The sequence below is a fragment of the Uranotaenia lowii genome, chromosome 1, assembly GCF_029784155.1.
Source record: "Uranotaenia lowii strain MFRU-FL chromosome 1, ASM2978415v1, whole genome shotgun sequence".
NCBI classification, from domain to species: Eukaryota; Metazoa; Arthropoda; class Insecta; order Diptera; family Culicidae; genus Uranotaenia; species Uranotaenia lowii.
In genome coordinates, this window is record NC_073691.1 from 48,915,787 (window position 1) to 48,933,721 (window position 17,935).

General features: G+C 34.8%; 1 protein-coding gene across 8 annotated transcripts in view; it reads left to right on the plus strand.

Annotated features, from left to right (window-relative positions):
* Positions 1 to 17,935, plus strand: part of LOC129739406 (AMP deaminase 2) — an 87,333-nt gene that overhangs the window by 22,152 nt on the left and 47,246 nt on the right. For 3 of the 8 annotated variants that reach the window (XM_055730846.1, XM_055730844.1, XM_055730848.1), the window contains exon 1: positions 8,509 to 8,695. The exons of 1 other annotated variant lie outside the window; for it this stretch is intronic. The gene's annotated coding sequence lies outside the window, so the exon portion shown is untranslated. Of the gene's footprint in view, positions 1 to 8,507; positions 8,873 to 17,935 lie in introns of those variants that run through there. 4 more of the 8 variants (XM_055730847.1, XM_055730845.1, XM_055730851.1 and 1 more) reach the window with 3 other exon arrangements.

Consider the following 17,935-nt stretch of genomic DNA (forward strand, 5'->3'; position numbering starts at 1 on the left):
GAATTTGAGTTAATTTTCTGAGATTTGTTTTATGCAAAAAACTCACCAACTTTAACGAAAAAAAAATCACCCACAGGATTATCATCATGGAATTTATTCTTTGTGAAAAATATTGGCTGTTAGAGAAACATGTACCAGATTTTCACCTATGAAATTTGCACAAAATTCTATATTTTCTCGGTGTATTGTTCAACATTAACAGTTCTTTGAAAGCCGAATTTAAAACTTAAATAAATAAATTGGATTCGAAAAATTTTCATCTCTTATTTTTTTTTTTGAAAATTTTATTTATTTTCATCGAAGGTTAAAATATTTGAATTTGCAAAAGATTTTGGAGATTGAGTTTGATTGATTTGAGCATAGAATAAGTTTTTTTTTTAGAAAATTGAAGGCTCTCTTTAAAAAAACTGATTTTTATCTCAAATCAAATAAGTTAGATCAAACTATAATTCAAAGATTTTAACCATGGATGAAAGCTAATTTCATATTTTGTTACTTAAGGTTTTATAAAAATTTAACTCACCTTTTAGGTTAAGGACCAATTTTTTAATGTTTCGATATTCAAAACGTAAACTGTTAACGTAAAAGTAGGTACATAAAAATGAATAATCATATTTTTTTTATTTTTTTATTCGTGTATAGTCGGGCAAAAAATCATAAGTAAAAATTAGTCACCAAACCCGTCTTCAACAAAATTTTACACTTTGTTCTACAATGTTGTAGAGAATAATATGTAATTCATGAAACCTTGGTCAAGACACCAAACGTTGTCTAAAACTAAAGGTTTTATAACAATTTGATTTGTGGAAATGATTCCTCTAAATATCAAAAATAAAATACGCATTGGCTGGTTTGGCGAAAATGTGCGCATTTTGATGAACATTTGTTTAGACATCGTCTCTTCAACACTTTAAAACATATCATAATGTACAACTTTATTGTCCACCCTGGCTTTTTCATCTTCGTAACGAACATCTCAAATTGTTTCGGGTTACCTACAATGTTCCAGATTGAATAAAAAGTTTTGTGAATGTTATTTTTTTTTAAGTTTTATCATAAGAAATAGTAGAACTTTGACTTCTTGAGCAAAGTTGTGCATTTCGTGAGATTAACAACTTTGTAGATAAAATCAAACCCCTCAAATGCTTAGCAAAAAAGTTAATATTTTTATCTCGCTATCAATGAACAATAAAAAGTAATTATTTATAAACCCAATAAATTGGAATAATTTGACCAACCCTTGTATGCAATAAAACTGCATACAATCTTGCTTGAAAAGAATCGAAAAAAACAAGTTATTTTATAATAAAAAAAACCACGAATAGTTGAAGTTAAGAAAAATTCACTTTTTCGCGATTTGTTTGCTTTCGGAATTGTTAAAATCTAAATCTATATAAAAATAATAATTTCTGTTTGTCTGTTCTCTTTAGACTCAGAAACAAATGAACCGATTTGCGCAATACTTGACATGTGAGAACTTTTTAGGCCGGGCAAGATTCCCATTATGGTTTGAGACCACTTCCGGCCCTTTGGATGGCGAGAGGGGGGCTTCAAATCAAAAGAAACATGTGCGCGTAACTCGATAACTGATCAAGCAAAGGGAACCAAATTTGCCATGAAAGTGTATTTGAGTACAAGGAATGTTTCTATGAAGGTTTGGTACTCCTCCCTCTTTTAAATGAGCTGATAGGCTGAGAGGGGGAGCACAATTTGCATGGGAGGGTATATGGATACGAAGGTTGTTTCTACTATAGTTTGAGACCTCTGAGATCTTTCCAGTACGGTAAAAAGTAGGTTAGAGAGATGGTTTTAATAGATGTTGTGCATAATAAGAGAACAAATCAAGCTAAGGGTACCTAATTTAACTTGGGAGGGTATTTGGATACGAGGATTGTTTTATAATGGTTTGGTATCCCCCCTCATTAAATGGGGATATAGAAAGGGAGCTATCATAATTTTTTGCATAACTTGAGAATTATTCGAGCAAATAGAACGAGGTTTGGCATGGAAAAGTATTTCGACACGAGAAATGATTCATGTTAGTTTGAGACCACTCTTTCTTTCCAGTGCGGGGATAGGAAAAAGCAAGGGGGATTTAAATACATTTTTTCGCATAACTACACAACTGAACATGCTAAGGGAACTTTGTTTGACTTGGTAGGGTATTTGGATACTAGAAATGTTTCCATGGAGGAGGGGGCTTTCATACAATTTTGCATATCTCGAGAAATAATTGGGCAAATGGCATCAAATTTGGCATTGAAGGCAGCATTATCACAAAGATTTTTCTATAAACATACATATTTTTTTCAAAGTTTTGGAACAAATGTTAGAAAACATCTTACTAAACAAACTCCCCACAGACATATCTAAGATGCAAAATTTTCAAGAATAATATCGTACTCTGGCTGTCCACAAGCTTCAAAGTGAGGCTCATTTGATGTAAATCGAGACTAACGATGCTTCAGAAGGAAAATCAAGAAAATGCATCTGGCCTATAAAAACCAAGCCAGCATAATTTTAATGAAAAGAGACAGCTTTTTGCTATAAAATTCTTTTAAAAAAATTTTTGTAGAGAAATGAATCCAACTTAGATGAAATTTCAGGCACTAGATAAGAGAAAATCTCTGGGTCGCAATTTAAAAATAGAAATAAGGTAGTGCCAAACACCGAAATTGGCTGGATATCCAAATACGGCAAACGCATCATTTCTCATCATAACTGACAACCCGTGCAGGATATGAGAAGGCAATGCAAATCTTGCCGTGCTTAAAAATGTCCAAACTTGATTCCAACTACCGTAAGATGAAATGATGGGAATAGAAATGGACCAAGAAAAATGATTAAGATCACATGGGAGAACTATTCCCTTCATTCCGATAGACATCGACACTCAACCAGTATAATATTCATACGCCAGGTTGGTCTCCTGTAGTAGAATGTTAATACAGGAGAGGCGCAAGATGTGGGTTCAAGTCCTACCGGGCGACAAGGCGAATTTTTTTCGCATGTTTTTCAACATCGATTTTCTCTTATCTAGTCCCTGAAATTTCATCTAAGTTGGATTCATTTCTCTACAAAAAAAAGTTTCGCTGACTGAATGTTTGAGTCAAGCAAGACCCATGTCTGGGTCGCCATTTTAAAATTCATTTAAAATTTAAGTACGAAAGTCAAACCCCATGAACTGTGGATGCAGATCTTGAATGTAAATCTTTGGTAAAATTCGGAGGAAAAGAAGTTTGTAAATCTCGAAAAATTACAAATGCCACAATAAAATGATAAATGTTTTTGGAAAAAGCTGCAAATACCAGATGAAAATTATTTTGATCAAAAATTCATGTTTCAATGAGTTTACAGGATATTTTTTATTATCTGACAATTTGCGCCGGGAGTCTTCGGATTTTCTCCAAAATTTAAAATTTTGTTCGTTTCAGCACCATAAAAACATGTGTTTTTGCAGATTTCTAAAACTTGTATTTTTTGAGTAAGATAACGTTCAAGTTTTTTAGAAAAAATTACCCTCTTTTCAAATGCCCATAACTTTGTCAATTTCTAACGTAGAATATAAAATAGCACATCAAAACGCATTAAAATTTTACCAGCTATTCAAATAAAATAACAAAAAAAAATATTGATTCTGGGTATAAAGTATAGTAAATTTGTTAAAAACAACGTCCAAAAGTACCTTCTGCACCACCAAAAAAATTTGAACATATTCCAATTCCAAAGGTATTTTTTTTTTTCAAAAAAAAAACTGAACATTATCTAACTCAAAAAATAAAAGTTTTAGAAATCTGCAAAAATGCATTTTGTTTAATAGTGCTGAAACGAACAAAATTTTCTATTTTGGAAAAAATCCGAAGACTCCCGGTGCAAACCCGTCAAATAATAAATAAAAATCCCCTTAATTATTATGTATTTCTACCTTTTGAATACGAGAAAAGTTTGATGTTCTACTCCATCCAATGCAAAAATTTGGTCATACGATTTTTGTTGAATGTCCCGAGAAATTATCAAGCAAATGGATTCACATTTAGTAGGGGAGGATGTTTTGGTACGAGAAATGTTTCCATGAATAATCCAGTGGAGAAATTAGACGGAAGACAGGAACTTCCTTACAATAATTTTTTTCATACCTCAAAAGCATACTCTTTGATTTTTTTATTTTTCAAAATGTCAAAAAAAATATTGCAGCAAATAAAATGTTTTTAAATTTTTTTCATAGAGCAAAATAGGTTATTTTAATGCGAAAAGAGTATTTTTAATCAATCAAAACTCTGCTAGCTCCGCCGATTTTCACGCTTATTTGAGATGGAAAAGGTTTAATTTATCACCGTCAATAATCTCACAAAGGGTGGTGTTGCGATAATGTGCGCTTTCCGATGCACGAGCCTTTGAAAACGACCTAATAAATACACTAAATGCTTCCTACAGAGCTTCAGAAACTTCTGAAATCATCATAATCTATGAAAAAATTGTAGGTCTTGGCCTTTTTCAACTTTGTTTCGAAGACAACGAACTATTTTATCCAATCTACAACGTTAAAGATTTAAAACTCTTTTCTATGGTATTTTTACGACTTTAACTTTAACTTCTGAAGGTGATGTAATAGAACTTTGACGAATTCTACAAATTTACGTATTTTGATTCGATAAATAACTTTTTTGAAGACATCAAAGCCCTAACTTCAATAATAAAAAAAATTGGCATTTTCATCTCGTTATCGGTGGACCTTTCGGCGATAAATTTCATACAAAAATTAACTCCTTGTAAAACTGAACAATGTTGCCGTAGTCTCCAAATGTCTATCTCTTCATCCCTGGACACTATTAATTTAGTACAGGTAGATTAGTGATTTGCACCAGTGTGAAATATTTCACATATGCAAAAGGAGAAGTGGGGAAGCTTCCATATAATATTTTTGGCTTAATTTGAAAGCTAAATACGCAAAGGAAATCAAATTTGGTGAGGGAGGTTATTTGGAGCCGAGATTTTTTTGAGGGAAAAAATCATCTAAAAATTCGAAAGTTTGAAAAATTTCAAAAATGTCATTAATTTTGGGTGTTCAGATGTAGCAAAATACACTGCACAAAGGGGAAAAAAGTGTACAAACCGCGAAGAAATTCAATATCTTTCGTGCTACATGACCCAAATCTATGAAAATATACTTTCCTTTTGTGAAATTTCCGGAGAATCGATTGGACGTAGTTTCAAACGCCGCACAAGCTTACAAACGGAGATATAGTGTCTTTTTAACCCCTAATTCCCCTATATTTTGTAAACATTCCATAAAAACACTGATTAGAACCAGAGAATTTTGAACGAAAACAGACCTATGGTGTGTAATTTTTTCTGAGAAATCGAATGAAGGCTGTTTTGGCCACCGCACGCTTCAGAAAATGGAGTTATGGCTATTTTTACCCTCCATTCCCCTATATTTTCAATGATTTCAGAAAAAAAGCTTAGTCTAACTTGAAAATGTTGAATCAAATGGGTTGTATGGAGTGTGATTTTTTCCGAGAAATCGAATGAATGCTGTTTGAGCCCCCGCTCGCTTTGGAAAATGGAGTTATGGCTGTTTTACCCTCAATTCTCCTACATTTTTCAAATTGTTAAGAAAATGCATGTTCGGCCTAGAAAATTTTCAATCTTTTGGGTCGTATCTTATGTAATTTTTTCCGAGGAATCCAATAAAGGCTGTTTGAGCCACCGCACGCTTCGGAAAATGGAGTCATGGCTGTTTTTACCCTCAATTCCCCTACATTTTTCAATGATTTAAGAAAAAAGCATGTTCGGACTTGAAAATTTTGAACCAAATGGAATGGATCCTATGTGATTTTTTCCGAGGAATCCAACGGAGCCTATTTGAGCCACCGCACGGATTAGGAACAGGAGTTATGGCTGTTTTACCCTCAATTGCCCAACATTTTTTCAATTAGCTCAGAAAAAAGCATGTTGGGACCAGATAATTTTGAACCAAAAGTAAAGTATTTTGTGGAGTTTTTTCCGAGGAAGCAAATGAAGGCTGTTTGAGCCGACGCACGCTTCGGAAAATGGAGTTATGGCTGTTTTACCTTCAATTCCCCTACATTTTTCAAATTGTTAAGAAAACGCATGTTCGGACTTGAAAATTTTGAATCTTTTGGGTCGTATCTTCAGTGATTTTTTCCGAGGAATCCAATGAAATATGTTTGAGCCACTGCAAGCTGTGAAAAATGGAGTTATGGCTGTTTTTACCCTAAATTCCCCTACAGTTTTCAGTAATTTAAGAAAAAAGCATGTTCGGACTTGAAAATTTTGAGCCAAACGGGTTGTATCTTATGTAATTTTTTCCAAGGAATCCAACGAAGCCTATTTGAGCCACCGCACGGATTGGAAACAGAAGTTATGGCTGTTTCACCCTCAATTTCCCTATATTTTTGAAATAGCTCAGAAAAAGCATGTTCGGACTTGAAAATTTTGAAACAAATGGAACTTATCATGTGTGATTTTTTTCGAGGAATGCAACGAAGCCTATTTGACACACCGCACACATCGGAAACAGGAGTTATGGCTGTTTTACCCTCAAATCTCTTTCATTTTTCAAAAAGTTCAGAAAAACCATGATCGGACTTGAAAATATTGAACCAAACGAGACTTATCTAATGCATTTTTTCCAAGGAATCAAATGGAGCCTATTTGTGCCACCGCACGCTTTGTAATAGTGAGTTATGGCTGTTTTTACCCTCAATTCCCCTACATTTTTCTGAAATCATTGAAAAATGTAGGAGCCTCAAACAGCCATTCGATTCCTCGGAAAAAACTCCACAAAATACTTTACTTTTGGTTCAAAATTATCTGGTCCCAACATGCTTTTTCTGAGCTATTTGAAAAATGTTGGGCAATTGAGGGTAAAACAGCCATTACTCCTGTTCCTAACCCGTGCGGTGGCTCAAATAGGCTTCGTTGAATTCCTCGGAAAAAATCACATAGGATCCATTCCATTTGGTTCAAAATTTTCAAGTCCGAACATGCTTTTTTCTTAAATCATTGAAAAATATAGGGGAATTGAGGGTAAAAACAGCCATAACTCCATTTTCCGAAGCGTGCGGTGGCTCAAACAGCCTTTATTGGATTCCTCGGAAAAATTACATAAGATACGACCCAAAAGATTGAAAATTTTCAAGGCCGAACATGCATTTTCTTAACAATTTGAAAAATGTAGGGGAATTGAGGGTAAAACAGCCATAACTCCATTTTCCAAAGCGTGCGGGGGCTCGAACAGCATTCATTCGATTTCTCGGAAAAAATCACACTCCATACAACCCATTTAGTTCAAATTTTTCAAGTTCGACTAAGCTTTTTTCTGGAATAATTGAAATATATTGGGGAATTGAGGGTAAATACAGCCATTACTCCATTTTCTGAAGCGTGCGGTAGCCAAAACAGCCTTCATTCGATTCCTCAGAAAAAATTACACACCATAGGTCTGTTTTCGTTCAAAATTCTCTGGTTCTAATCAGTGTTTTTATGCAATGTTTACAAAATATAGGGGAATTAGGGGTTAAAAAGGCACTATATCTCCGTTTGTAAGCTTGTGCGGCGTTTGAAACTATGTCTAATCGATTCTCCGAAAATTTTCACAAAAGGAAAGTATATTTTCATAGATTTGAGTCATATAGCATGAAAGATATTGAATTTCTTCGCGGTTTGTACACTTTTTTTCCCCATTTTGCACTGGGTATACACTTTTTAAACTTAATTTACTTCCCATTTGGGGTTTCTCGGGAATATCAAAGAAGGAGGGAGACAAAAGAAGAATTTGAAATGTGTTCCGGCCTAATTTAATTTATTCTAAATTCGAAATTATTTTTCCTTACTCAACGCATAGAAATGTTTTGTTGAAGTTCCGATTCCAAAATTATTAATAATTCAGTTAAATCTTTTCAAACTATTTCATCTTGAACACCCCCACGATTCTGTCATCCGATTGTTACCATTCATCGTTGAGCTGTGGTTAGGTTGGAGGTTTGCGTGATTTACAATCAAAAATAATCATACATCATACCCTCTGTTTATCTTCAGATAACAGGGTCTAACTGATAATTGTCATTTTACATGAGGGGGGAACTTTTCATCTATCCGTTTGGAAAGCTTTCTCCAATCAATTTCTCAATCCGATGAAATAGATTCGTTTGCTTTCGACCTTTTCGAAACTTTGGCTCAGTTTATCCGGCTGCATTCGGTCCCAAACAAAGAAATTATCCCCTTTCTCGTCTCCCCACCTTGAAGTAGGCACATTTACAACCGTTTGAATGCAGTTGTCAGTGCTCGGAAAAATTGATGGGGCCAGGGGAAGGAAAATTTGTTTCCTACACACTACCACCTACAATACCATTAGACGACAAAACAACAACAGCAGCAACCAGCTGCTAACGACAATAACAACAACGACGACGACAACGACGCGAAAGACTAGTGAAAATAAAGACAACAAACAAGCGAGCAGCCAAACCTCGAACAACCAAACGGAATCGCAGCAGTGCCTTTGCCATCTCTCGGCTGAGATAGCAGCGGAAAACGGAATCTTTCGAGTGCGCGCGGAATTTTCGGGATTTATTTTTGCGATCCTCCTCCTCGACAGAGCCGGCTCTCAATTTTTGATCACATATTTTATCATCGCCAGTTTTTCCGAAACCCAAACAGGGGTTCGAAGGTGCCTTATTAGTAAATATTTTCTATTAGTGTTTTTAAGAACAGTCGTTCTCCGGGGTGCTCGTTTTCGCTATCTGGAGCCGTGAAAATATGGAAAATTTCTGTTGACAGTGATTACGTAAAGCCGTGAAAAGCGAGAAGAAAAGTGTGAATGCATTTGCGTTCCGGTGGGAAAAAAGTGTGTGACCACATGCAGTGCCTTCTTCAGAGATTGGCAGTAGAAAAAAAAGTGTTAGCCAAAAAAAATTTTGGTTAGGAAAGCAGCGCGCAATTTATTTTATTTGGGAAAAAACGTTACACACCGGCCGGAATTTTCACTTCATACGTGCTCGTGGAAAATTGGCACCATAGATCATTCGCCACCAGTGAACGGTGTCGGGAAATTAGTCAAATCTTTCTCTTAGCAGTGACAAGAAACCCAAAATGAAAAACAACATCCCCTCAGGTGTTCCGAGAGTTAAACGTTGAAGGGCAATAGCCTTTGACCTAGAATTTTTCCGATCTCGAGGGGGCAACAATGTTAGTTTTCACATACCCTAGAGAGAGAGCGAAAAAAAAACACAGAAGAAGAAAATAACCCTCGAAGATCTAAAGTTAGTGTTCTAAATTTAGCCGCGTGATCTCTTTTTAGTGGGTAGGCTGTCTGATCATTTGGCCGCGGTGTTTCTGTGATGAACACAATTTATGAAGGTCTAATTGGATCCAGAATTGACCGACAGTAAAAGAGGAAGGTGGATGGATGGATTGGTGGCTTGGCTTGTGTTGACAAATTAGATACCAACAATCATTCAGTCATTCAGTTATCTCTGCTCGGAATTGCTCACGCAAAGCTTAATCGTCGGGCCTTGAGTAGTATTCTGGGTTGATATATTTTATGAGCAATGTCATGTGATGTGATATATTAGACGCTAATAGCTGATAACGAATGTGTTACAAGTTCACGTTAAATAGAGATGCTATTTGATTTGTAGTGTTTTATGACAGTTTGTGCTCCAAATTTGAGGATTTATTGCAGATATTTTACAATTATTATGAAATATCAACTTAAGCACAATTTTATCAGTTGTTTTGATTATTCCTGAGAGTGTTAAATAGAAAACGTTGACACCAAAACTTTATGGCCAAGTTATATTTGGTGTAACAAAATTTAAAACTCATAAGCATTATTATTGGAATTCAGCTCCTAAGCATAACACACAGAAGCTTCTTGAAACGTAGCTAAGCTTGAGAAAAATGCAATTTCGAAATGGTATTTAATCGATTCCCATTCCGGTCATGTGGTCAAGACAAAAATCAACCTCAAAACTACTCACAAAATCTATGAGGTCGGATTTTAGTAAAATTTAGCTTAAATTTGACCAGCAACCAATTTAGCAATTTTTTCTAAGGAGAATGAGCGACTGAAATATTTTACTGAAATTTTAGCAAAAACCGGTGAAAATTTCCGTGCGAATTTGAAGCTACAAAATATTCAACATTTTCTCTGGAAATACTATACTAAATAAACATGGAATTCTGTCTGTCTGTCTGTTCTCTATAATAGACTCGGAAGCTACTGAATCGATTTACGTGAAAATTGGGAAATGGTGGTATTGCCGAGATTGCAGACCGAGAAAGGTTTTTATTATGCTTTGAGACCCCTACCCCTCACAGGAGGCCTCCCAAAAATAAGACTCGAGTATGCAAAACTTGAGAGCCGATTGAGCAAATGGTACCAAACATGGCATGGTAAAGTCTGCTTCATTTAATATTGGAACAAATTCTTTTGCTCATTGTGGCGCTCCTAGTGGACGGATTGAAACTTTTTTCACCCACGTGTCGGGAAATTCATTACCTTTCACCATGTATTTATGTCATAACACCAAACGATAGCATTTTGTAAACAACCGCCATGGAAGCCGAACGGAGAGATCAAATTGTGCACAGTTTTCTTGAAAATCCATTGTTGTCGGCATCGAAGCTAGCTAAACAGCTTAAAATGCCCAGAAATACCGTATGGCGTGTTATCAAGCAGTACACCCATTCTAAGGACGAGGTAGTGTTTCTAATGTCAAGTTTAGAGTTTCAATAAGAAATGTTGATTGAATTGCAAATCGAAATCTATAATAAAAAAATATTTTAAATTCGTGAACGGCATATATATTTGTAATTTCGTAAAATGAAATATTTCAAGTCCAGGATGAGTTAAGACAAATTTCCGCCGGAGGCGAAAAAAATTTCTGACTATCTTGTTAACACTCATTTAACACCTTTTAAGACCAAGTAATTTTTTAATAATGGGGCTTGGATGCCATATTCACTCTGTTGTGGTATGAGCCTACTTGGTTGAATGATTCAACTGAATCAAAGCAGAAGTGGCAGATGTCTTGAGAAAGGGCATCAATGGGAAATCCAACGTCGAGGAAATCCAGATAGCGAAAGAACTTAGGAGAAAGGAGGTGTTCTACGTCAAGGCGGACAAGGGAAATTCGGTGGTCATCATGGACAAAACGGATTACAACGGATTGATGCAGGCCAAAATCGATGAAGGACCGTATCGAGTTCGAAGAGAGGACCCACTACCGGAGATGGTTAAGGAGGTGGAAAAAACGCTGAAGGACTGTGGACCGATCTTAGGGTTTGCGCCGGGCGCCCTGAAAGTGTCTGCCCCAATCGTCCCAAGAATCAAAGGTTTACCGAAGATTCACAAACCAGGGAATGAGATGAGGGAGATAATTTCAGGAGTGAACGCGCCCACTGAAAAAGTGGCGAAGTGGTTACTGAACGAGTTTAAAAGGATGCCAAAACCTTTTAAAACGAGGTCGGTGACCAACACCTTAGAGTTCGTGAACAGACTGCAGGCGTCGGGAGGCATAGAAGAGGACGAGGTCATGGTTTCTTTTGATATTTCAGCTTTGTTTCCAAGTGTTCCCGTTAAAGAAGCTTCTAATCTGTTAGAAGATTGGTTGCTTCAACAACACAATGGGAGCACTTGGAAACTCAAAGTTAGAAACTACAAGAAATTGGTGGATTTGTGTATGGGACAAACCTTCTTTAAATTTAGAGATTTGTTCTATAGACAAACAAAGGGGGCGCCAATGGGAAATCCTCTGTCTCCATTCTTGTGTGAACTGTTTATGACTCATTTGGAGGAGACTCTTGAAAATCAAGACTTATTACCCGAAAAATGGTGGAGATACGTCGATGACATTTTTTGTGTAGTAAACAAAGATTTTCTAGAAGAACTTCTAACATCCATAAACGGTTTGCATAAGAATATTAAATTCACTTGCGAGATAGAAGAAGACAGGAAATAACTTTTCCTAGATGTTCTGGTAAGGAGAGATGATGGCCTATTCCAATTCGAAGTCTACAGAAAGCCCACAAACACCATTAGGGTAATACCGAGCACCTCGAACCACTCGTTCCAGCATAAGATGGCGGCGTTCCACCACATGATCCATCGGATGAACTCCATCCCCCTATCAACTGAAGGAAGAGAAAAAGAACTTCAATATATTTTCCAAACGGCTAATAAAAATGGATACCAAAGTAGATCCATTCAAGCCATTATAAGGAAAAAAGATAGATTGCTTCAACGGAAATCTTTCACTACACAGCAAAAAAAGTGTTGCGATATTACATCAAAAACGTGCACACAACTTGAGTCGAAAATGGCACCTAAAATTACATTCTTTTGATGTATCAGCTACACCATAAATGTAACGTTGTAGACAAATCAGAGCATGAAATAATGTTCTAGACGCTATCATTTAAGATTTTCGTTAGACTTTGTGATACATTTATTGATTCAAAATTCAGATTAAGGGTTTTTATCGAGTCGGAAAGGGTTGTCGAAATTCAATCAAAAACAAACTGAGCCAAAAATTTTAAAGCAATTCAAAATTTAATACAAATTGATGTGTTAAGTTTATATTTATTTAAATTACTTATCCTATACAAAGCTTCATGCCTGACTGTATTCAACTTTCATCAACATTTTCTGTACAGTTTGAAGTGGGACTTCCGCTGGAGCTGCCCGAATATGGGGCAATTCGCTGAATCATCATGAATTTTCGGATTCAGACTTCATGTTGGAACGATCACTGTACACTTATCTTCCCGAATTTTCTTCCCAAATCGATTTGTTCAAGCCACTTCGTTTTTTGCAAGCCGGATCACATCATTATTCAAAGCTATAAATAAAAAAAATCACAGGAAAGATGAATAAAATAAATTACTCCCCTTATCATCCGGGTGTTTCAAATCATAAAATCTTCTACCGCTGATTCAAGTGGGCCAAATTCCCTTAAAATAAAAAAATATGGAATGAAACTTATAGCAATAGTTTTGCTTAGAAATTTAATTGATTTTGGTAGTACTTACAAGCCAAACAAATACTGCTGAGCTCCGTAATCCGTTTTAAACTTTTGGAAATGAATATAATTTTAGACGTCAATTGAGGAAAACATTGACTACTTGATGAGATATCACATGGAAAGTTGTGATTTTACACCACACGACGTGTTTGCATTGTGTACATCGTTATGATGTATTGTTGCAACAGAAATCCATAATACTACATCATCTCCAGAAATTACATCTTCCATCGTTACATTTTTTTTTGCTGTGTACTTTAACTCCTATTCAGAAGGAGTTCCAACGAAGGTCCATGGAGTTCAACAGTGTCAACGCAGTCGAATTGCGACACAAGTTGACAAAGTTTGATATTGAACTAGTGCTCACTAGCTCTAATAATCAACTGAAATCCATCTTAGGATCGACAAAAGATCCAGTGGAGCTCCTTCATAGATCTGGTGTGTACAAAATCAGTTGTTCCGACTGTGATAAGGTGTACATTGGACAAACCAAAAGGAAGTTGATTGATAGATTCGAAGAACACATTGCTATAGCTAGATCTGACTCAAAGAAGAAAATTCTTCCTTCACAGAATCCTAGATCTGCAGTAGCTTTACACATGTGTGAATCTGGTCACTCTATTGATCGAGGAAATGTCTCGCTGATCCGGTCTTTGAATAGTAATTCGCTTAAATTGGATGTTGCTGAAAGCATTGAAATCTTCAATGAAAAATCAGTTCATCTCTTAAACGGAGACACCGGGCCAGGGCACACTTGGTTGTTCAAATTCTTAGGTAAAATAAATACAATAATTTACCTGACAATGCCCAAAACCGGGTAGAAAATAATTTAGCACTACCAGAAAACACCCAGAATAGGGTAGGTAGACCCAAAAAACAGACAACGGCACAACTGCCGAGCATTCGGAGGTTTTTGCTACCTAGTAGTAGCTTACCTAACCCGGACAATATAAGGGAGGGAAACGAACCACATTCATCAATCGAAAACGTTCACTGAAGAAGGTAGTAAGTTGCTATCGAAATACTGGTATATGAACTTTTCATTTACCGTGGTTGAATTAAAAGGAATCTTTCGATTGCTTTGATTCAGTTGAATCATTCAACCAAGTAGGCTCATACCACAACAGAGTGAATATGGCATCCAAGCCGTTCGAGCCAAACGATATTTTTAATGCAAAAAACTAATCGTTTTGCAGGTTTGAACAAATTTAGTTAAATGAATTCATTTTTTTTCTAAACTTTATTTAGTAATGTCAAAAATGCTTGTAATGATATGTTTACAAATATTAAAACATTGGAGAGTTCAACTTTTTTGGATCATGCATCATCATCTTTAAAATATTATTCCTTAATTGAATTAAATAAATAACAAACCAAATCAGAATCAGGTTTTCCTTTAACGTTGATTTGTTATATCATCAGTTATCAATGATTGATTTCACATAAACTGATACATTTTTAAGTTTATAAACTCCATATTACCAAACGCAAAGTGATAGACAAAATTTTACAAATAGTGCACTTTAATCTACCAAATCAATCATTCAATCATAGGCACCTAAATGCTGTTTCTTTGAGTCAGTTTAATTCTATTAATAAGTTTTTAAAATGGTTAGACAAGTTAATTGAAAAAACATACTTCTAAAATGTTAAAAAAATTATCATTTTCTTTTCATAATCAATTTTCAAATATATTTACCGAATTTTATAGTAAAACTATTTATACTTAACAATATTTTTTATCAGTTTATTTTTTTTTTAATTCTTGATTTTTGTGTCCTGAAAACATTATTTTCTTGGAAGCCTTTGGAACTATATTTTAAATAAGAAACATATAGTTTCCATTCCATTTTCTGTCCTTTCCAGGACCCAATATTCCAATTGAAACCGACAAAATGTACAGAGCTTGAAATTTTAAACTTTTAAACCTTCGATTAAAAATTTATAAACTTATAAATTTATAAATTTTATTGCTTTCATTTTCATTATATTAATTTTTTTTGTAATCGATCATAACTTTTAATTTATTTTTAGAAAGTTAGAAAATTATTTGAAGTACCTAGCAACTAAAAAGTAAAATTTTAATGCCCAATGTTAACTAAATTGGTATAAACTCTTTCAATATCAACAAAAAACTTGGAATTCATCATTTTTATTATTTTATCAATTTTTTATCGATAATTTCCAATCTGGAAGAATTTTAATATACAAAAAAGTTTTATTTTTGACTTGAACACTGGCAGTCTTGAAATATTTTTTTTCCTTTTCCAAATAAAATTCAATTATCAACTATTGAATAAATTCTCCCAAGTTCAAAATTGTTTTGTATCCTAATCGAGAATCCACATTTCAAATCGTGATTTTTTTTTTAATTGAAGAAAGTACAGTGAAATTTTTTAATCAATCCTTTCACTGAAAATGAAGAAAAGAAATGTAAAATAAAATCAACAGTAAATAACAATCATTTTCATTTTTATAACAATTTTAAATCATGGCTGATTTTTAACATGACTTATCATTTATTTGAGAATTCAGATTTTCTTTTTAAATCTGGTGTTATATTTTATTTATTCTCTTTCTATGCATTAATTCTTGTGTCTGAAGCATCTGTCGAAATTTTGATTATCGAATTCATTTTCAAACAAATTTCTAGTTCCGAATAAGGAACATAATTTTGACTTACTGGAAATAGCATTGATTTGATTCATTCTGATTGTATTGAAAATTATGGTTTATTTTATCGGTAGAATTTATTATTTTTTAAGTTTGTGGGCAAATCGTAAGTGAGAAATTGTTTAAAAAACCAATTACCTTATTTTTGGTATATTTTGGTATTGTGTGATTTTTAGCTAAATTTTGAATTTTGAACCCCCCCCCCCCCCCCCCCATGGACGGGTCCTTCGCACGGGCCTGACTCACTGGAAGAAGGGTGGTGGTATTTTTTCCATGTGAAATTTTGTTCCCTTTCTTAGATAAGTTCTCGAGTTGTGCAAAAAATTGTATGGGAGCCTCCCTCCTCCCTTTCTATATCCCCAATGGAAGAATGGAAGGGTTTCAAATTATCAAATTATGGTGCATATTCAAATTGTGGTTCAATTTGTGTGATAAGTTCTCAAATTATGCAAAACACTATAAAGGAGCCCCTATGCCTTTCCTATCTGGAAGGAAGGGAGTGGTACCAAATATCAATAGGATCCTTTTTTGTTCTAGAGGTATGCATCCCAACATTCCAATGGAAGAAGATAAGAGGTCTAAAATGATCATAATTTGTAAAAGAATACCCCTCCCTCCTTTTATCACCCCACTGCAAGGAAGGAGGGTTATCAAATATTCAGGGGAACATTTATCGTACTCATATCCTCTCAGGCCAAATTTGGTTTCATTTCTTGATTTTTTCTTCAATTATACATAAAATTGTATGTAAACCCGCCCTCCTTTCAATTTTTCATTTTCTTAAGAACATTTCTCGTAGCCAAATACCCTCCCATGCCAAATTCAATTTGCTTAAATAATTTTTCAGTTATGTAAAAAAATTTTGGCTAGCCCCCCTCCGCCCTTTCTATTTCCCCGTTAGAAGAAAGGCGGGGTACCAAACTATTTTAGGAACATTTATCGTAACCAAATACACTCCCATACCAAATTTGGTTCCATTTGCTTGATCGGTTCTCGAGTTATTCAAACATGTTTCTTTTGTTTAAGAGGCCCCCTCCCACTCTCTGAAAGGGGGGTGAACCTTCTCAGGCCTCCAATACCTCCACTTGCCAAGTTTCACACAAATCGGTTTAATAGTTTCCGAGTCTTTAGGGAATAGGCAGACAGACAGACAGAAATTCGTTTTTATTTATTTAGATTCTCTAGTATGGCATATGAAAAAAAAATCATATTCATAAAGGCCTCCCAAAAAAATGAACCCGGTTCTCCGATGTTCGGCCCTAAAGATAACGAATGCGTTTTAAATCTTCTCAAATATAAATTAAACTTAATTGTAGTGTGTTATGGTAGTTTGGGATAATTTCATTGTTGATTGCAGAACTCATTCAATTCTTATAAATTCTTCAAACAAAATGCAGTGGTTTCGATTCTTAACAGTAATAATAATTCCGAGATATTCGAATCTAAGGATAAGTACTATTTTATATTCCAAAATTTCATATTTGGATCATAACTTAAAAACTGTTCAACTGAGATTATTTTGAATTTCATTTTCGGATTCAGCTTCTGATTTCACATTAAAAGTGGTATTTAGCTTACTTAGTTTCAAAATGTTGTACATTATTGTTATCATTCCTAAATGGAGAACCTTGGAGGAACAAAAATACATAAGTCAGGAAAGAATAACATTGTAGTGCTTTTCGTAAGCATGTTGGCTTGGCAGTGCTTAAATATTTAGACCTTATTATGAATTATCTTTTCTAGAAAGAGAAGTAATTTGTCTCAATCTAAATTTAACAAGTTTCTTAAAAAAAACCATAAAAATAACGGTTGAGGAAGTGAGCTCTCATTTCCACCCCGTTTGATCTCAAACGATCCGACGGTTATTAATTAATTTCACTATCCCTGTTTGAGACGTAAAAGAAATAAATTTCCACCAAGCAGATTCCTAATGAATTGCTATTTTAATTTGTCATAACGCTAATCCCTTTTAACTTTGCATTAAGTCACTCGCTGCTACCAATCCAAGCCAATTCCTCAGTGAATCAGAATCATTTAAACTTCAAATGTGATCGCGATTGGTCCTTCAGGGGAATGTTTCGAGTTCGGTTCGACGTTCGCCATCGATTTAAAGTTGTTGAAAATTTTCAGATTCCTAATTTGAGATTATCGATAACGAGTCATTTGCTTCAAATTGGATAGTTTCTCTGGTGCCAACTTCCCTGAATATC